This window comes from Podarcis filfolensis (assembly GCF_964270895.1).
Source record: "Podarcis filfolensis genome assembly, chromosome: 14".
Lineage (NCBI taxonomy): Eukaryota > Metazoa > Chordata > Lepidosauria > Squamata > Lacertidae > Podarcis > Podarcis filfolensis.
Genome location: NC_139616.1, coordinates 21721629 through 21743310, shown reverse-complemented (window position 1 = coordinate 21743310; position 21682 = coordinate 21721629). Strand labels below are relative to the sequence as shown.

At 45.7% G+C, this 21682-nt stretch overlaps 2 long non-coding RNA genes across 2 annotated transcripts in view; both read left to right on the top strand.

Moving 5' to 3' along the window:
• Positions 1-21682, top strand: part of LOC310749837 — an 807599-nt gene that overhangs the window by 244587 nt on the left and 541330 nt on the right. The gene's annotated exons all lie outside the window — the stretch shown is intronic.
• LOC310749842 lies at positions 493-19785 on the top strand. The gene is made up of 3 exons (XR_014541841.1): positions 493-540; positions 2769-2842; positions 19662-19785. It is a non-coding gene; the product is annotated as an uncharacterized lncRNA (long non-coding RNA).

Sequence of the window (21682 nt, the reverse complement as noted above, 5' to 3'; positions counted from 1 at the left end):
TCAGATTCAGATGACTCACAAGTTGCCATACTCAGGGGTAGGGGGAAACATGGTATTTCCTTCTATGCTGCCCTGCCTGAGAACATGACTCTCCCATCCATCTCAGACTCTGGGAATGACTCCCTTGTCATTTCCCCAGCTCCACAGCCACATGGGAGTGTCCATGGGACTTGTTTATCAGGCACCAGAAAGACAACAGAGGAGGTTCTTCACACACACACACATATATATATATATATATATATATATATATATATATATATAGGGAATTCCAAATGGTAGGTGCTCCATACCAAAGCACTGATTCTGACATGAATCTCATTCAGGCCTCTGAATGAGGTGATATCTGCAGGAGGTCCTACTGCTCCTGCAGAACTCAGTGATCAATTGAGTAATAGAGCCTTAGCTGGCCATTTAAGTACTGCTCTTTACATGTCCAAACAGAATGCCCTGTTGCCATAGAGACACGCGTGGGCATTTTCCCACCTCACCTGGCTGGATGCTGCATCATCCTAGGAGGGGGAACGATAGGCCAAGTGTGTGAGTTTTGGCTGATATTGGAAGCTGGAGATACAGAGGCTTGTCTTGCCCTGTGCTGGACCCAAAGTTATAGCTTGGGGCTCTCCCTGAGAACCTTAATAGGGAAGTAAGATCTGTTGGAGTGCTAATGCTATGAGTCCCTCCATGCTATGCTCAGGTTGTATATATGTGTATATATAAATTCATGTATCCTAAAGACACCACAGTCTCCATTGGCTTTCATTCCAGGAAACTGAACTCTGGATAGGTGAAAGCATCCCAGATACCTCTCACTGCTCAGAGAATGACTTGTGTGCAGCAATATCTGGTGGAACTTTGATCAGTGGATTTTCAGAGGACTGCTTGGAAGAGGACGTTCGCTTCCTGCTCTTCCCATCCCTTTATCCTGCCTGCGTCCAATCTTTCCGCTTCTCTTGAGAAACATTGTTGTCGCTCTGAAACATGGCACCAGCTGCTTACGGTGCCCTTTTGCCCCCAGATTTCTGTTCCCTGCTGCCCAGCATAGGTGAACAATAAGTTCCACTTCCAACAGTGGCCAGCCTCCTCTCTTACCCCTTGCCGGCAGGATTTTCTTGTGTTTGATGTGATATTTTTTAGTCACGCTGTGTCCTAATAATAAGAACAGGAGCATGGGGGATCCAAGATCCTTGTCTCCTTTCAGTTGCCATGGCTTGCCGCCTTGCGGTGTTGTCTCTGCTTTGGAGGGCCCCGGCGCTGCTGGCTTGACTCCCAGCTTCCGATTTCTTTAATAATGTTCCCCTGCCTTACTACAAAGTGAACAGCGGTGCCTGATCTCTCTAGTCGAGAGCCTGCTTTCCCCATGCTCGGCCATTATCTTCGGTAACAGCCCCAGTCGCAATCCCAAAGAGGGAATCAGCTTTGCTTTCAGTATATGGGGAGAGGGCAGGAGAGAGAGATGCACATTTTTTGCATGCTGCCCAGTTGCAAGCTTGAGAGGCTCTGAAGGTTGCCTCTCTTGTCTTCTTGCTTCCTCTTGCAACTGGAATTAACAGAGCGACCCAGCCCTACTTTGCACCAGTAAAGGGGTGGGGTGGAATTGTATGGCATCATTGCCCCCCTTTGACCCTGCCAGCTTACACTGGCCATCTGCATAGTCAGTAGCATAGCATGGGTTGCAAGCACCCGGGGCAAGGAAAGTATCGTGCCCCCTAAGGCACGTATTGTGCCCTCTAACTGGAGCCTTCATAAGGCACAGCTTTTGCTGCCAAACAGAACTGCAAAGCATTGGCGGGACATGCATGCGTGCCTCCTTGGGCTGGGTGCCACTGCCACCAACCACGAGACTCACTGTCCATCTGCCTCCCCGCACAGCAAAGGCATGCAAGGGCCTGTCCTCTCTCAGCTCCTGTTCGGCATGCTGTTCAAGTGAGGCAGGCAGGTGGGATGGTGAGCAGCTCTGGTTGGGGCTGCAGCTGCAGAAGCATGCCCCTATTTTTTTGTGCCTGGGGAAATCGCCCCAGTAGCCCCCCACACACACACACACATACACACACTATGCCGCTGTGCACAGTGACCCTATTATCAGCCCATTGGCTTGGTGCAGGCAAGGGGGAGTTACGCTAGCAGGATCACCCTGGTGGCAGGCAACAGAAAACTCCAATTGCTATTGTTAATTGTGACTTTAATGTCTGTTGCCTCTGGGAGCCTTGGTAGGAGTGTGGATTACAATCACATGAAAAAAATTCATTAATACTATGCACATTGATGCTCCTTAACTTACCGTCACCACCATGGCTTCAAAAATTGTAATTGGGCAGCAAACCTGGCATCCTAAGAATGTTATCTTCCATTTTTATTTATTTTCAAAGCAAATTTATAGTCCTCAAGAATGTCAAGATAGACTTGAATGTCAAGATAAACTTGGTCAGCACAAAGTGTCAACTTTTTAAAGTACCCACAAAGTTGTATGCATAGGAGCCAACTCCTAGAGGGTGTGGGGACTTCGGTGCCCACAATAAAATATTTGAGGTGCTGGGCCCTCACAAAGTTGATGGGCATTCCCATTCAAATGGTGTGTGCACACTGCATCATGCAGGGCTGGGCTTACCTGGGCCCCCACAATATTTTATTCAAGTTGGCACCCCTGGCTGTATGGCCAACTCAGTGAGGCTGGCTTGCAGCAGTGTGTGGGAGATTGTCAACTTTTGTGTGGTTGGCAGAATTGCCTGATCATTTATCATTTATTTCATGTTCTTCTTCACCTCCAGGAAATAAGCTTTATCAAAAGTGGTGATAGCAGTTCCCCTGTTGCTCCTGAAAGTGGTGTGAGAGGTGAGGAGAGGTGAGGAAAAATCAAGAAATCTTATGTACTATCCTTATTTAATGCTATATATATAGATGATGAATTTCCATCTATATATCAGAAGCATTGTATTCTGCCCTACACTGCTAATGTCAGAAAATTCCTACTGTATAATTCATCAAAGTATTCCACACTTTCATTTATTATCTTCCGCCTTCCAAATGGTATAAATTACCTTTATTCCCGATCAATGCAAGGAAGCCTAACCTTTGCCAGCCATGGTATGTGGTGCTATAAGTACCCAAAAAATTGATTGGAAATGTACACAATAGCCATGTAGAAGTGTCCCACCAGTAGGTCACTGTGAGATAGGCATCAGTTCTTTACTTCTTGTTCTACAGGAGCTGCTCTCCACAGGAGTACGTTGACAAACAGATCAAGCCAAGTGAGCCATATCTCACCTGGGGATTTAATGGCATTAGAGGACCAATCCTGTGCTGGAGTTTCAAGCTCTAGGAATAAGGGAATAAAGGACTTGCCTCATACCAAGTCATCCCATTGGTCCAGCTAGCTTAGAATTGTCCACACCCAAGTTCATCAACCTAGAGTTCACCAATGTTGCTGGGCTATAATTCCCATCAGCACTGAACAATGGCTGAACTGGCTGGAGATATTGGGAATTGCAGTCCATCAACATCAGAGGACCCAAGCCTGAAGAACCCTAGCCTTTGCCAACCTGTACCCTTGTAGCTGTCTTGAACTACAATGCTCATCAGCCCAGATATGGTGGCAGGGTTTGCAGACAGAGGATATTCCCAGCCTTATCTGGAGATGCTGGGGATTGAATCTGGGACCTTCTGCATGAAACACAGATGTTCTACCACTGAGCTACAGCTTTCCCTCTTTCCATAACACCATTCCTACTTATCCCCCAGAAAGCTATAGTTCTCTGAGTTTACTGCAAAGAGGGATTGACTGTGAAATCATCCCGAGAACTGTAGCTCTTTGAGAGGGATAAAGGTAAAGGTAAAGGGAGGTCTGACCATTAGGTCTAGTTGTGGCCAACTCTGGGGTTGCGGCGCTCATCTCGCTTTACTGGCTGAGGGAGCCGGCGTACAACCTCCGGGTCATGTGGCCAGCATGACTAAGCCGCTTCTGGCGAACCAGAGCAGTGCACGGAAACGCCGTTTACCTGCCCGCCGGAGCGGTACCTATTTATCTACTTGCACTTTGACGTGCTTTCGAACTGCTAGGTGGGCAGGAGCAGGGACCGAGCAACGGGAGCTCACCCCATCGCGGGGATTTGAACCGCTGACCTTCTGATTGGCAAGTCCTAGGCTCTGTGGTTTAACCCACAGTTCCACCCGCGTCCCCTTCAGAGGGGTAGGACCCTCCTAACAGCTCTCTTCACCCTTAACAGACTACTGTTGATGGGATTCTTTGGGGGAAACCATGACCGCTTAAAGCTATATGACACTTTTTTAAAATGCAGAAGGGGCCACACACATATGCATCCTCCAACCAGACAAGGGAGAGACATTATCATAGTTCAAAGACATATTTCAGTGGGGTAAAAAAAGCAGTTGAGGAGTTTGTTTGCTAGAGATTTGGCCTGGGCAGGAGCTTGGGGCCGTATTGGATCAGGGATCTCAATTCTTCCCCCACCCTTTTTTAAAAAAATAAAGTTAGCAGTCATGCAATGGGACTTAGTATGTGATAGCATTTAACAGGTGATATGAGTTTCGATGTCAAGGTGTCTTTCCATATCTGAAATGTGTCACCTACTCCTTTGACAGTCTGTCTGCCTGTCTGTCTATCTGCATATCCGGCACCATGGTGCAAAGCTCCCTCCAGCGCCCCCCCCATTTCCCAGAGTTCTTTAGGGAGGACGGAGCTGCTGGCAGGGCTGGAGGAGGTGGGCAGTGGCTGGAGGGTGGCTCCTCTGGCAGGGAAGAGGCGGAGGCTGGAGGCAGTGCCTCCCAGCTCAGCTGGCCACTTCATGCCATTGTGGCCACTGCAGGCAGAGGCTCCAGGCGTGGCGCTGCTTCGGCACAGCATGGCAAAGGTGGGTGAGGGCAGCGAGCTGATGCTGGGAGGCATCGCATCCAGCCTCCGCCTCTTCCCTGGCACACTGTGGAGCCAGTGTGGTGTAGTGGTAAGAGCGGTGGACTTGTAATCTGGGGAACCGGGTTCGCGTCTCCGCTCCTCCACATGCAGCTGCTGGGTGACCTTGGGCCAGTCACACTTCTTTGAAGACTCTCAGCCCCACTCACCTCACAGTTTGTTGTGGGGGAGGAAGGGAAAGGAGAATGTTAGCCGCTTTGAGACTCCTTCGGGTAGTGATAAAGCGGGATATCAAATCCAAACTCTTCTTCTTCTTCCTGGACTTGGCACCCTGGCATCCCGCGCCACTAGCCTCTATGGGTAAGACACCCCTGTATGTATATATGTAAGTATGTATGTAATTTCCCATCAAAAATGTAATTTTTAAAACAAAATTCTGCTTCTGAGTACCAGTTGCTGGAAACTGGGCAGGAACTCTGCTCAAATTCTGCTTGCTGATTTCCCACAGGAGAGGTGGTTTTAAGGCAATATAATTAGCTCCCCTGTACTGGGCACCAAACAAAGAGTGAGCTCTATAAGCACTTGCCTGGCTACAGGAAGAAAGCATGAAGACTCTGACAGGGTCATGGAGTCCTCCTTCCCAAAGCTTAGTTAGTGTTTGCCCAGCTTTGGGAAGGAGATAGAAGGGCTCTGGGACCTTGCCAGAGCCCTCATATCTCCTGCCCTAAGCCTGGCATGCTACTAGGGCTGGAGGAGACACCAACGTTTGGTCTAGCTCAGGGAGACATAGTACCAGAGTCTGTCCCGGCCCACAGCAACTGTTCAGTTGCTGTGAGAACAGGATGTTGGACAAGATGGGCCATTGGCCTGATCCAGTAGGCCCTTCTTATGTTCCTATTCAAAATTTGACAGGAAACCCTGGAAATCTGGGCACATTTTGAAGATTTGGTCCAGATCTAACATGATGGGAATGGTATGTGTGTGAGAGCGTGTGTTTCTGGAAAATAAATATTTTTTTCTTTTTTAAGTGATCTACTTCAAAGCATCTCCTGTACTTCTTCCACATTTCATGCCTCTGCTTCCTTCTAGCTTGTTGCTGTGATATCTTTCCCCCACCCTCCCCAACTCCAAACGCACAGCCTCTTTCAAAAACACCAAGTATTTGAGATAAAAACACTCTGAGCCTGCGGCATAAAAATGTAGAGCTACATGAAAGTACAGAAGGATGAGAGCTTTTCAATCAATTTGATGAAAAATTTAAGTTAATTAAAAGAATGCTCCATTTTTCCCTAGAAGGCTACACTGATCTTTATTATTAATGCATACTAGTGTTTCATAACTATGCATAATAATGGCCTGAAACACCAAGCTCAGTTTCATCCCAAGCTTAATTTGTTACAAAATCTTTTCTGGTATTCTTAAAGGATGCCCTTTGACACTGTATCCCTGACGCTCTTAGGCTAATTCCCAACTCCTAAAGGGTGTGTTATTTTAAGCTTGCACCTGAGAATTAATTTACCAGATTGTGTTGGGGGAGAGGGTTATATAAAAAAAGATGGGGGAGAGCTTTTCAAGCTTTAAAAGTATCAGAAAATCATCATCAATAGGCTTTCATTTTACATTTTGTTATTCCTCTTTCGGTTAATGGAAATATCACAGAATTGTAGCATTTCTCCGAGGCCAGAGACGTGCCTTTGATAGAGAGAGAATGAAGAAACAAGCCAGTGATATTGCTTACATGCCTCAGAAATTCAAAAAAAGGACTTAATGATGTGACAGAGTGCTATCCCCATGGCTGTGGGGTGGTTTCTGGAAACATCTCAAGGCTATTTAGGAATGAAAGGAGATGGCAACTAAAAAGTACAGAGCTGTGGCAAAGGGTTTTTACCCACATAACGCAACTAAGCACAAAACGCTTGCCAAACATTTAATTCACTCTCATTGGTACATGATGTGGAGCGGTGTGAATGTCGCCACCCTGTGGCTGTCCTACTAACACCACTCAGAGCAATGTATGCTGCTTTTTACCAACCTTCTTGGCAGATGGAGGTGGATGGGGTGGTTGTGAACAACACTAACTCTATCTCTCCCCCATTGGAAGACTCTCTGTGTGTGTTGCTAAGATGATACAAACTGCATATATTACCTGGGGCATCATTAGCACCACCGTAGATTTGGGTACAAAGTGAGTCTGAGTCAGCTGCGTTTTCCTTATCTACAGAAGACAGTTGCCCGTGAACTTGATCTCTTGGGATGGGGTGTCATAGTCCTTTGGGACCAGTCATTTCCGTAAGATTCAGGGGACACAAAAAGACCCAACACACACCCCCTTAAAAAAAGGATTAATTTTAGATTTGCTAATTTTGGACTAGTGCCGGGTTTCTGTGGATGGTGCTAAGCAGTTAGAAATGCAGCCACATGGGCTGGTGGCAGCAATGCCCCTCACTCCCAGAGTTGGTCCCTAGCAGAGTTGGAACTATAATTTAATTCATTGATTTATAAAAATTCTATTCCGTGCTTCATCCGAGGATCACAGGGCAGACTACAATATAAAACACATGGTAACAAACAAAAACTATGACCACCCCCCCCCCAATTTAAAAGGTCATAGAATGTTTAATGAGCATTCACAGTTTCATTTGAGTAACAGATATTTCAGAGAAATGATAAGGGATTTTATTTTTGTGTAGGAAAAGCAGGCTACAATAAATAAAACTAAATAACTCAGCAGAGGGGGAGTTGAGGGAAGTCCAGAGGAGGGGAGGGAGAATAATTGTAAATAACATGATGAATGAGATTTGTATCATTATTTGTTACAAAATTCAATAAATATTCATGTACAAAAAATAATAATTAGCGGAAAAGGCAGGCAGTAGCAGGCAGGGCAACTAAAAGCAAAAGGGGGATTAAAGCAAAAGAACAAGCAGGCACAAGCGTTCCAGAGCAGGAACGCAGCGATAAGATCTCCGACAAACAGGAACAGCTGATAGGCAGGAAAGGAGGGAGATCCCCGGCTGCACCTGCGTTAAATAGGGCAGGCCACGCCCCCAGAGCCAGCCGATTGGCTGGCCAGGGGGTGACAGGGCCGGGGATTCCCCCAATCGTGTGGGGGCTGGCCTCCAGCCACTGTGTGTGTGGTGGGGCCATGATGCCCTCAATCCCACCTCCTCTGCAGGGCAGCAGTGGCTTTCCAGAATTCAGGTGGTGGGTGGCCGCGGTGGGTGGTGCTCAGCGGCCTTGCCTCTGGTGACCTCAGTGCTAAGGAGCCTCGACACTCAGTGGGCATGGTGGGCAGCAGAGGTTGCGCAGAGCCAGCAGCCATGGAGGCAGTGTGTGGAGTAAGCCCCAGAGGCGGAGGAGGGGGTGGAGGCTGGGCACCCATGAACAACCACAGCAACAATTTTATGGGTGCCTGGGCCCCCGGGGGCCCCTTGAGATAGTGCCAGCTCGCCTAAAGATATGTAATGAAGGTGCCGGGTGAGCCTTCCTGGGGAGAGCATTCTACAAATCAGGAGCCACTGAAGAAAAGACCCATTTTTTTGTGTTGCCACTGTCTGGACCTCTCATGGAGGAGGCACATGAAGAAGGACCTGACGTGAGGATCACAGGGTCCAGATTGGTTCATATGGAGAGAGGCGGTCCTTCTGGTTTCTGACACATGATGTGTTCAAATCCCAGCTGCACCATGGGGTTGTTTTGGGCTCATCACTTCCTCTCAACCACGAGTAATAAAGATCTATTAGTGAGCAGTTTTATTTAATAGAATAAAACAGATTAAAGTGGTGAGATACTTTGCCAACTTGAGGTGCGATCGCTGACAATTTAATCATTAATTAGTTGTAAAATTAAACACTGAGCGATAAATTTGAGCATTGATAATAAAATTAAGCAGTTTCTGATTATACCATGATTATTAATAAACAATTGCTTCAGAAATGCATAATCAAGGCCTTTGAATTAAAGCTAATCTTAGATCACGTGGGTTCACACGCAAAGGATAATGAATCGAAGGCCTGTCTCGAAAAGCAAAAGAAACATGCCGGATTTTTATGACAAACCTCATGCTCTAAACATTCCTTTGTTGCTTTGCTGCTTCCATTTCTCCTCTTTCAATAATATCGGTGGGGTTTCCTTTTGTCTCAGCTTCTCTGTTTCTGGACTTTAAGGGGTTCAGCTTCTTGCGGTAATAATACGCTTAGAGCTATACAGGCAGACCATGAGAAGGGGGTGCTGGCAGGGCGGTGGGGGAGGAGAGTATTCAGACACTGACCTCTTGTGCCAATTACGTGAACACGAGTGTGGATGAGTTCCAATGGGATTCTCGTCTAGCCTTCCTACATGGGAAGGATGGTGAGGCTGATACAGGCCCTCCAGAAATGAGAGACATAAAATAGAGAAAGGGATGGAAAATAATCAGAGCTTCCAAAGGGATGCAGTGGGACTCCTCCAGGAGAATTGAAGAGATTATGAAACATCCTTGGGGTGACTAATTAAGAGGGGGAATGGGCATCCTTCGATATGAGGATGTTTATACACAGGCGCGCACAAGCTTCTATACCTGCCACAGCTTTATCCGCCAGACATTGTCAAGGTGACACGGTTTTAATTATTCAATAGAAAATGATGGTAAAGCGATGCACCACACTTGAATATCTATGAGCTTAGATACCGGCAAGAAACAAAAAAGGAGTATCAAATGGGATTGACAGAGACAGTGGTTTTACACACACACACACACACACTCCTTCATAACTGTAGGCAGAATGACAGATTTGCAGCAGACCTGAGTCTAGAAAGCCAGGCCTTCTCCTAAGAGTTGTTGCAGCGACAGGAAAAAGAGGAATCTGGGCCATTGGCCTGATCCAGCAAGGCTCCTGTTCACACATTGCCTGCCTGACAGCTTCCTCCTCCTTAGTCTTGTGGACTCTTGCTAGAACTTAGCAAGGGGGGAGATGGGGAGAAAATTTAGTTGCCTCAACCTGCCATTGGCTCTGGCTGCACCTACTGTTTGTCTCCCTGCCTTCTGCCCCACTATTCCCAATGGGCACCAGTCACCACTCCTCAGAAGGCTTCGCTCTCTCCCCATCTTCTGCTCCTGTGTCTTTCAAGAGGCTTTCAGAATGCTTCTCAGGCTAAACCACAGCACCTGTGTGATGCCAGCCTGTTTGGTGAACCATACTCCATCTATCCCAGCCAATGAAACATCTGGTCAGCCTGAGAAACATTCTACCCTGACTATTAACCGCTTCTATATTGACATAGGGATCTTATTTCTGTGCCCAAAGTTTGGGGTTTGGTGTGTGTGTGTGTGTGTGTGTGTGTGTGTGTGTGAGAGAGAGAGAGAGAGAGAGAGAGAGAGAGAGAGAGAGAGAGAGGAGCGCCAATAATATAATGCCTATTCCCATATTCAAGCGGGGGGGGGGAATTAAGGGGAATTAGCTTCTTAGCATGGAACCATTACAGGCTGTAATTTATTTTAGAAAGTGAAAAGTAGCTGAAGGGCGGAGGAAACCCTTTCTGCTGATAATTTGTTATGTTCTGGACCCAGTTAATAACCTTATACATATGGACTTAAGTAGACTTACTCTCTAAGCATAATATATCTGAAATGTCACAGTGGATTGAACCTAATTGATATCATTAGAGTGCCGTTCCTCTTAAGCTTGGCCTCTGAGAAGTTGGTGTAACCAAGAAAGCTGCTTTTGATTTATTCTGCTTCTCTTTTTCATTCCTTTCCTTTTTCTTTTTTGCTCACATTCTTTTCTCTACTGTTTCGCACCCTCCCCAGTCTTCAATTTCCTTGCCCTTCTCAAGTTCTCAAAGGCCAAAGCACTAGAGGCCACTTTAACCAAAAAGCTACAACATTTGCAGCATATACAGCAGATGCATTTCTAGTATACCAGTGTGAAAAAGGTCCTGGCTGTGAGACTGGGGAGGGGGAGAGTATTTTCCCACCTCTGCCTCGGAAGGCTAGGGATGGAAGAAGGGCATCATTTGGCATTCTGCCCTATATTTGCTGCTTGCAGCAGTGTTTCTGTTCTGCTGCAGATCACCTGCCACCCTAAGCTGCATTATTTGCCCTTAGGTCCACTTATGCAATAAGTAACTAATGTGATTTCCATTTTTAATTACATATTTGTTATGTCCAGTGCTTTTCTTCTAGAAAAGTAGGTGCCAGACCTCATCATGAAGTTGTTACAGTAAGTGGCCCACTTCTACTCTGTGCTTTCCTTCTAGAAAAAAAATATATGTGCCAGTACTGCATACTCTTTAGTAGCCCCAGAAAAAGCACTGGTTATGGCATCCCATCCCATTTCCAGTGGCAAAGGAAATGCAATGCAAATGAGGGAGGAAAGGAAATCTATTTTGTATTGCTCACCGACTGAAAACAACAGTGAACACCAAACACATTCTTTGGATTGATTTCTGTTCCGGGTATGAGACTAATAATTGAACGTCAGCAATTTCCACTCGCATTTCTGTTTTCATTGGCATTCTCTGACACCCCTACTAAAGGCAGCCTCCTGGCTGGACTGCTGCATGGATTTACTGACTCATCTCCTCTTTCTCCATCCTTATCTATAACTGCCTACCTAGGATACCTTTCTGGTGGACAAATGGCAGGATACACTGTTCATCAGCTCCTGCACCCAGCTCAAAGTGGCACATTTTCAACATCCACTGAAAACTGTATCGTGAAGTTGTCTGTGGGATGGAATTCCACAACTTAGCGGCTGCCACAGAAAATGTCCTCTCCCAGGCCACCACCACCCCTGAACTTCTGAGGGCAGAGGAACTACGAAGAGGGCTCCCTCTGTTGATCTTCACACCCAGGAGAATCTGTAGGGAAGAAGGTGGCCTCTCTGATATTTGGGGCTTTAAACATTATTTGATTTACACCCATGCAAATTTATGGCTTTAAACATTTTTTGATTTACACCCATGCAAAGCAAACTGGGTCATAAAAGCAAGCTTTGTCTATCAGATTCTTGGACTGTGCTAGGTGCTCACTTGCATACTGAATAATAATTTACTTCATTTCAGTTCTGTCCCATCCATCTTCAAGGATTTGGGATCAACAACAACAGATATTTTAAAAGATGGGATACTAAATTAACCTAGAGAAATCAGATGCCTGTTTAAACTGGAAGTTTCCCAGCTGAACCAAAACATATTACACAGCTTCCAAAAGTTATTCAGATTCTAGTATTAGCAGACCTCTAAGGGAGAAACGGCGTTTCTGTGTGCTGCTCTGGTTCACCAGAAGCGGCTTAGTCATGCTGGCCACATGACCCGGAAGCTGTACGCTGGCTCCCTCAGCCAATAAAGCGAGATGAGCGCCGCAACTCCAGAGTCGGTCACGACTGGACCTAATGGTCAGGGGTCCCTTTACCTTTAAGGGAGAGTTGCATAATTCTAGGGCCATCACTGGAAACTGAAATGGAACTCAAAAAATCATATGGAGTCTGTGAAGTGTCCAGAGCCATGACATTACATTATTTCCATGTGACCCAATCCAGAACATAGAATACTCCCTGGGGGAGATGGACTTCCCTACCAATTTAGGTTAGGTCAAAATATATTTGGTTAACCCATCATTGTGCTCAAAATTTATTACCCCATTTGCAGGTGGAGAAGGCTTCTTCAATGGCAGCTGGAATGTTCCAACTGTTGAGGCAGGGGGCAAAAAAGAGAGAGGAAATTCTTAAGGAAATTTCTCAGAATATTATTTTACCAATAATTTCTGACCCTACCATAGTATATTCTTGCTCATGCATTGTGCCAGTTAAGCCATGCAGAATGCCACCTGGGCCCTACATAATGTTTACAGCATTTAGCCTGCCTTGGAGTGGGATAGCTCAGTTAGTAGACCATGAGGCTCTTAATCTCAAGGTCATGGGTTTAAGCCCCACGTTGGGCAAAAGATTCCTGCATGTCAGGGGGTGGACTAGATGATCCTCACTGTCCCTTCCAACTCTACAATTCTATGATTCTGTGATTCATCCTTCAGCTTAAATCCTATGAGAACTAACTGAAAGGGGGAGGGCAAGGCAAACACAAGTCCTTTCAATTCACTGAATCCTCTACCTCCAATTTTTATGGGCATTTAGCCTAGGACTGTCTCACTTCCAAAGCGTCCCTTCCAATACCCCCACATGTCCAACTCTGTAAAAACCACACTGCACTATTAACAACCATTACTAGCTAGTGCACTTTCATGATCAGAGAGCATTCTTGCCTCAGCAGCCCTTTGGGCCGGGATCACATAACTATAAATTTACCCAGGATCTTGTCATTCCATTTATATTTTCTCCTTGCCTTTTCTGCTCCCCACCATCACTTTCTTTCTCATTCCTTCTATGCACCAATCATCTTTACCCGCACCTTGACTCAGGTCTTTCTGCCCATATGCATATACGTAGCTGGGTGCAAGGGGCCAGAGCTTTGCCAACCAAAATCTGCAATGAATACATCGCTTGCCCAGTGTTAAGTTATGGTGGTCACATGTGAGGCCCAGCAATGTGAAACTAATGTGAACTTGACGTGTCTGCTAAAAGTCGACGAACGGGATGGGTCAGGCTTAGGGTGCAATGTCATTGCAGTTCTTTGGGGTTTCTTGAAGGACAGAGTTAAAAGAATTTCTTCTGTTGGGTCAGAGGACGGAGGAGTCATTTGCCTAAAGGAGAGCTGTCTAGAATTAATCAAAAACGGAACGTGGGTTTTCATCTCCTTCCGCTATTCAGATTCTTTCGGGCTCTTCCCTCCCTCCCGCTCCTTCTCCCCCTCTTCCCTTTGGAGAATGGAGTGTATTCCTTTATCCTTTTCCACCTTGTCCTGCCGAGGTTTTGTTCGCATTGGTGTCACAGGGCTTCCCCTTCGGTGTATAGCACCACTTTTAATCAGGACCAAGTCTCCATGTGATGCTGGGGAAAGGTCGACCAATGCCGCTGTGTTACTACCACTGCAACCGAGGGGAAGAAAGAGAAGGAGAAAGAGAGAGAGTCAACCCCTTCATGAAGAAGTTTGAGTTGAAAAGAGCCGGCCTATTCACCACATTTCTCTGACTTAAAAAGGAAGTTGAAAGAGTCGCTCCAACACTCAGAAGGAGGAAACTTTACATATTTTGTTTCGCCGTAACCCGAGCAGAGCAGAGTATTCAGCCAGAGATGCCTTTCATTCCCTTTTCAACAGATATAACCCAGAAACTGATTAACAAGCTGACCCTACCCTAAAAAAGAGTTATACCAATATTTTTGGGGTAGGGGTAGGGGGTTCTATTAATCCTACGTGGCTTGTTGGTGATATACCAAAACCATTAAGCATTTGTGTAATATCTACATTTAATTAGAGCACAAAGAGAAACTCTTTTTTCTTTCTTTTTCATTCCTTTCAAGGTTCTAGATAGCAAACCTTCACCTGCTGGTTGAACTGCTCTTATGTTTTGATACCCTTCAAATATCAAGATTTTGGCTTCTCTAGAGACAAGTTTCTTTCTTTTCTTAAAGGGGTGTGCTGAAGATTCTCACATTCCAATTTGGAAAGCCAAAAAATACCCAATAGGGTGGAGAACGGAAAGAAATATTTTCCCCAAAGCACTTGGCTAAGGACAATGAATCTTTCTGAATCCTATTCGATGTCAAAGTTTTCCTTCTTCACTGCTGTTTCAGGGCCATTTGCTACTTTCTTCTTCCTTCCAGTTATTGGGGAAACATAGACATAAGAAATAGAGATTTATGTTATTTCATCACTATCAAAATATGTGCTCAGGTAGTTTGGGATGATCCCTAATTTTTCCCTATTCATCTACTCCCCCACCCACCACTATCCAGCTACTATCTTTCTTCTTTTAATAAAATCCATAAGTGCTTTCAACAAGCTTGCTTATCAGTCTGTGAAACTCTCTATCCCTTAACATATCTGGATAAGATTCTGTTCATTATACAAATCAGTATGGAGATTAGGGTGAGGAAGAGCAGAGCCTTTTCTGAGGTAGCCCCTTTGGCTCTGGAATAAACTCTGGAAGTGCAACACTGTGGCACCTTGCTGAAATTTAGGAAGTTTTTAAAGCCCTTTTATTTAAACAGACAGTTTGCAGCACCGATTTCAGGCAGAAGAACATTAAGAAAGTAAGAGGAGCCCTGTTGGATCAGACCAGAGGTCCATCTGTTCCGACATTCACCTTGGCCAACCAGATGCCTACAAGAAGCCCGCAAGCAGGGGCCCAAGTGGGATAGCCCTCTCCTCACCTGTGATTCGCAGCAAGGAGAATTCAGACGTAGTCAGTTTCCAACATAGAGGTAGAACAAAGCCATCATAGCTAGTAAAAAGGTAAAGGGACCCCTGACCGTTATGTCCAGTCACGGACAACTCTGGGGTTGCGGTGCTCATCTCACATTACTGGCTGAGGGAGCTGGCATTGGTCCGCAGACAGCTTCCAGGTCATGTGGCCAGCATGACTAAGCCACTCCTGGTGAAACCAGAGCAGTGCACAGAAAAACTGTTTACCTTCCCGCTGGAGCAGTACCTATTTATCTACTTGCACTGGTGTTCTTTTGAACTACTAGGTAGGCAGGAGCGGGGACCGAGCAACGGGAGCTCACCCCGTCACGGGGATTCAAACTGCCGACCTTCTGATCGGCAAGCCCTAGGCACTGTGGTTTTGACCACAGCACCACGAGTGTCCCTTTTATCATAGCTAGTACTGATAGCCTTATAGGTGTTGACAGGGATGCGGGTGGTGCTGTGATCTAAACCATTGAGCCTCTTGGGCTTGCCAATCAGAAGGTTGGTGGTTCAAATCCGCACAACGGGGTGAGCTTCTGTTGCTGTGTCCCAGCTCCTGCCTACCAGACAGTTCAAAAGAACACCAGTGCAAGTAGATAAATAGGTACCGCTGTGGCAGGAAGGTAAATGGCATTTCCATGCACTTTGGTTTCCATCACGGTGTTCCGTTGCGCCAGAAGCAGTTTAGTTATGCTGGCCACATGATCCAGAAAGCTGTCTGTGGACAAACGTCAGCTCCCTCAGCCTAAAAGCGAGATGAGCGCGGCAACCCCATAGTTGCCTTTGATTGGACTTAACCGTCCAGGGATCCTTTACCTTTACCTTATCTAGGTTCTCTTTCCATTTGCTTATTACATTTCCTTGGTAGTGAGAGGGATTTGGGGAGCCCAGGATGTGGTTGGTTGTCTGGGGTTGGATGCAGTGGGGGTGAAACCAGCTTATTGACTGATACACCAGCATCTCACTCTAATTTTCATTCAAACCAGTCGGTGTGGTGTGACATAGCCACAAATGTCGCCAGACAACACCACGGCTCCACCGCCCTTTCTGCACATGTGCGCTTCACCTCCCCTAGCCCCCCCCCATTCCCCATGAAAACATCTGGGGGGGGACCTGTATGCTGGTATACGACCCCCAATTTTGTCAGTTTACTCCCAATATTTTCTGAGTTACGGCAGCTGCAAACAGATTTTTCTTTTTTGTGTGGAAAAAAGTAACACAAAAATGTGCAGTAAATATGCGCTTCATTCCATAAGTTTTGCAAAAAATAGTGGGCATGTGAAAGCTGAAATATAATGCAGAGATTAGCAGTTAGAGAAATGTCAAGGATGCAGCCATGTAAATGCAGCCTATGTCTTGTGGGAGCTAATTCCATGTGCTTTTCCCCTTCCCAAAGCACATATTAAGTATATAGCCAAATCACCCACTGCCACTTGCTTACACATTGACATATGCAACCACAGACACACCCAGTAGCCCATGTAGCACCAACAATATTCACAGCTGGCATATTTTTTTTACAGTATTTGAAGCTCAGTAATTAGCGCATGTTAAAGAATTGGGGGGCGGGGGGAGAGAAGTGATGGCTCACTACTTTGCTACAAATAGCCTGATTCGGTGTGTCCAATTTATCAAGGCCTGCTGTGGAAAGGCAGATCGCTGCTATAATTTCCTATGATGTCGCTGTCACTATTACACTTGTCAGCTTCCTGGTATCAACAAAAGGCATTTAGTATTTCTACTAGGGAATGACTGTTTCTGACAACTAATGGAGTGAGTCGTGCCTTCCAAACCACATAGATGAGTGGGGGTTTTTCCCCTTATCACCATAATTTCATTTCTTTCATTAAAGGCTAAAAGTTGAAAACCTGGCCTTTGTGAGATAGCCTGGTGCTCAAGGGGTTTTTATATATGTTGGAAGCTGCCCAGAGTGCCTGGGGCAATCCTGTCAGATGGGGTATAAATTATTATTATTATTATTATTATTATTATTATTATTATTATGGAATAGGACGTCCCTAACTTCATTGCAGAAATGTTGGAGGGTATGTTTCAGGAGTAGCACGTACCTCTAAATATGCAACAATTTTTGCTTTAGACAGAATTCAGTGGTATATCCCATAATGATCAAATCTGGGGTGGTGGACCTCAGGTCTTAGGTAAAATGCAGCCCCCTAGACCTCTCTATCTGGCCCCTGGGACTCTTCCCAGACCACACCCTTCCATGGACCAGTTTCTCCCTGCTTTGCCTGCCTGGAACGTGCCATTGAGTTCTCTAGTTTGCTTGGATGGAGGGTGAGAGCAGTAATGGTGGAGAGGAGAGTATGTGTAGAATTGAGGCTACTCTACAAAGGTAAAATTGACATTCATTGCTGCAACCACTTCTGCCTCTGACTTTGCCAACCACTGGCATGTGGGCCCCAGATGGTTGCCCGGAAGGGAATGCATTAGCAAACACATTAGGCAGGTCCTTCTTGGTGGTAGCCCTGCAGTAGCCTTAAAAATGTATCTTTTCCTGAGGAGAAACTTGGTCACCTAATTCAGCTTCTTCCATGCATTTGTATGCACTCAGTGCTTCGTCCTCTGTCTGAGGTTCTATCCTTTTGTTTTGTACATCACTTTGTAAGGCCCTGTTCCTGAGAAGAGTACAATAAGTAAATGAGATAAAGTTAGTCTGGTAATTAGGAGGAAGCCTACTGACATCAGAAAAGAGACACCAGAGGGCATCTTATTCAAGACCCCTCAGACCACAGGTTTACTCCTGCTCCTGTGGACTATATTTTATTTAAGTTTGTATCCCAGGCTACCTCTCACAGGAGCTCAGAGCATCAAACATCAAAATGTTAAAAGAGTACAATTTAAAACAAAATAAAAACATACTGAAAACACTTAAAACTATTTAAACCCATCAAAATCCATTTAAAAGTAATCACATACCCTCACAGTTATCAATTTCATGATTGTCATGGCCAGTAACTAAGAACCAACAAATACCTGGGCCAAGAGGAATGTTTCTAAATTTCTCCTGAAAGTAATGAGGGAGACAGACACACGTCACAACTGAGGGCTTTCCGCAAATGGGGAACCACCACCAAGAAGGCCCTGTCATAAGTAAATACCAAACAAGCAGCAACCGCAGGGCCTCCCCCGCTGATCACAGGACCCAAGTTGATTGATACTAGGGGATGTGCTCCATTAGGTACTTAGGTCCAAAGCTATTTAGGATTTTGTATGCTAATACTAATACGATGAACTGAGCTTGGTAGCTCACTGACAGCCAGTATAGAGCTTTCAGGCTCAGTGGTGCATTGTTCCATCAGGCTACCATTCATCTACACCAGGTATTGGGAAGATGTGGCCCTCTATAAGTTATTAGACTCCAACTCCCATCATCCCAGACTGGAGCTGATGGGAGTTGTAGTGCGACAACATATGGAGGCCACAGCTTCCACATCCCTGGCCTCTAACTACTCCTTGAAGTAAGAACATTGTTCAGGCTTGACAAGCTGTGAAACTACTGACAGCAGGAGGGAGAGGATAATGGGGAGGAAAGCGAGGAACTCTTTTAGAAAATAAAAAAGGAAGAAGGGAACTGGTTTCTGTCTCTTGTTTTGTCCTCCAGGCAAAAGTGCCAGGACAAATCAGCAGGTCCACAGGTGAATTTCCTAGTTACACTAGATGAAACATCACGTAAGCCACTTTGACGGATTGTTAACGTTAGTAGGGTTGAGTGTGATTAATATGCCCGCTCCATCAATGACAGAGAGGAAAAGGTTCTTTTTAAAAAGAAAATAACAAGTGCAGAGGGGTGACCGTCCTTCAATTTGTTAAAGGTGCAGAGCACGGAGTGAAAGGAGGGAGACCTGCTCTAAGCAATGGAGACATGGACATGTCAGGCTTCCTGCGCTGTGGTGCTCTGGATCAGAGAAAAGGGTGCTGCTGATTGGGAATGAAAGATTGGAACGAGGGAGGGCAGGGAGTCCCTAATCCAAACTGGCAGAGAGAAGGACTGATAGGGTCTGCCTCCCTTCATGGTGTGAACCACGGAGAAGGATGTGAGCAGACAGGGCAAAATGGCATGCCGGAGTGGTGATGGCCGTGAAGTGGTTTCTCAGAAGTTGTGAACTGACAAAGGCCACAGCCCCACCATACATTTAAAGCACCATGATAGCACTTTAAACAGCCATGGCTCCCCCCTGCCCCCAAGAATTCTGAGAGCTGTAGTTTGCTAAGGGTTGTTAGGAGACCCCTGCTGCGGACCCACAAGCAATGCCCCCTATGGCCACAGACGAAGACGTTAAGCAATGTTAGGTGGAACAAACTTGACACAGCAACTTTCTTGGGTGGAAAACTGACCACAGCCTTTACTGATTACAGGTGTGGGTGGGCTTTGGCTCAGACATTGGTTGTGTATCCATTATCAGCCTCTGGGAGGAAGACCTTTGAACAAGATCAGGCCTGGGAAATGGACCACCTCAAGACACTGGTCAACTAAGGTGGCCCACTTCAGGTCGCTGCTGGAAGCTCCATGGCCCGTGTACACCTCACTTGGTTTCTGGACAGAGACTTCCCTTTAGACTCCTTAGATACATCGTTACATTCAAAGAAGAGAAGAATCAAGCCAACAGCTGAATACTGAGCCACACTGCAGTCTAAGAGATGTCAGTGAGGTCATTTCATGCAAGGATTGACAAAACTAAATTCCGCAAACGTCTCTAATTAAATCTTGATTGGTATTTGGTCTGTTGTTGTTGTTGTTGTTGTTGTTGTTGTTGTTGTTGTTGTTGTTGTTGTTGTATATTATTTATATCACACCTTTCCCCCTGATGGGACTCAAGGGACCTTACAGATAAAAATAAGAACCAATAAAACATTGAAAAATCCATAATTAAAATACTGTTAAACATTGGTAGAATTAAAACTATACACATATATAAAATCTGTTTAAAGCATTGCCAATAATTACAGTGGTACCTCCTGTTGTCGATGGGATCTGTTCCACAGGACTGGTCGGATCCCAAGGTTTCCGCAACCTGAGGACCGCTTCTCCGTATACCGCTTCTGCGCATGCGCGCGGGGCGAAACCCAGTAAAATACTTCTGTGTTTGCCGTGTGTGTATCCCGAAGTTTACATAACCAGAGAGTTAGGTAAATGGAGGTTTGACTGTACAATAAAAAGAGCACGGCACCCAATTTTTGTGGTTCTTTGGATCTTCATCCACCCTCCCGGTCTTCACAACCAGTTAGTAGGGCTGTGCATTGGAGTTGGACAAGACCCACACCAGATCAAGCATATTTGGAAGGCATCAGAACTCAAATGAATCAGGTACACCCAGCCATCACTGAGCTGGATTGTCCCAGAGCGCTTCATTGAAGTCCAGGAGCAGGGCAGCAGGAAATAAGGAAGAAGAGGCAAGCAGTGTTCAGAGGCTGGGATCACCATGCCAGCACCTGCAACTTCCCAGGAGAAGGTAGGCCCCAGCCATTGCTCTCCTTTGTGCCTGACGCCCTACAGGATCAGTACCTCTGCTCAACAGCTTTTGTGCAAAGGCATTGATCCCGTGTGGTGTAGGTGCTGCTTCACTGGCAAAACAGCACCAGTGCAGGATTGGATCCCCCTGCTTAATGGATGCTTAGCAGGGGGATCCAATCCTGTGTGGTTATGGCTGATGCTCCTTCAAGAGTGGCTTCCCTGTGCATTAAGTCAGGCTGATTCAAGGTTTTCTTTTTTGTAACAAGAGATATAAGCCTCTTGATTCAAAGACAGTGAACGGGGAGTAGTGTTGTAGCAGTCTGCTATGCAAGTCTGACTTACGTCTGAAGGACATCCAAAAATAGAATGATGCCTTTTATCCCCATTTTAATAAGTTTAATTGTGCTGCATCAAGGGAAGGGCAATCGGCTCCAGTGCCTCTTGGAATCGGCCAAAATGGCTGCAAAGTGGGAGTATTTGCCACAATTCCCGAAGGCTCTCTTGCTTTGCTCTGAAGATCAAAACATACCTTTCACTTTCAGGGAATGCACAATAATAAGAAGAGCTTTACATTGTTTTTGTGGGCCCCATTGTAAGACGAAAAGCAGAACCTGACCTCAGCTGCAATCTTGTGATTCCCAGAAATTGGTGTTAGGATGCAGTGTAGGGAGAAGTTAGCCGTCGTGGCTAGTAGCCATTGATAGTCTTATCTTACAAGTATTTGTCCAATCTGCCTTTGAAGTGTTCCAACTCCAGGGCCAGCACTACATCTTGTGGGAGCTTAACTAGAAACTTAACTATGATTAAGAAATGTTCCTTATTTTTATCACTAATGGCAGGCATTCTTGGCTCCTTAAAAACCCACTCAGCAGACTATTGTGTGACTCTTCCAAACATCCATTTCATCCAGAGACACCAATAAAATGTAAACATTTAAGTCTTGGATATTAGTTCTTGGATCTCAGAGGCTGGCTCAGAAGATACACAGCCCAGGTCTTGATCTAGACATGGCCTCCCATGGATTGTGCTAGTCCTGACAGCCACTTCCAACTCCATGT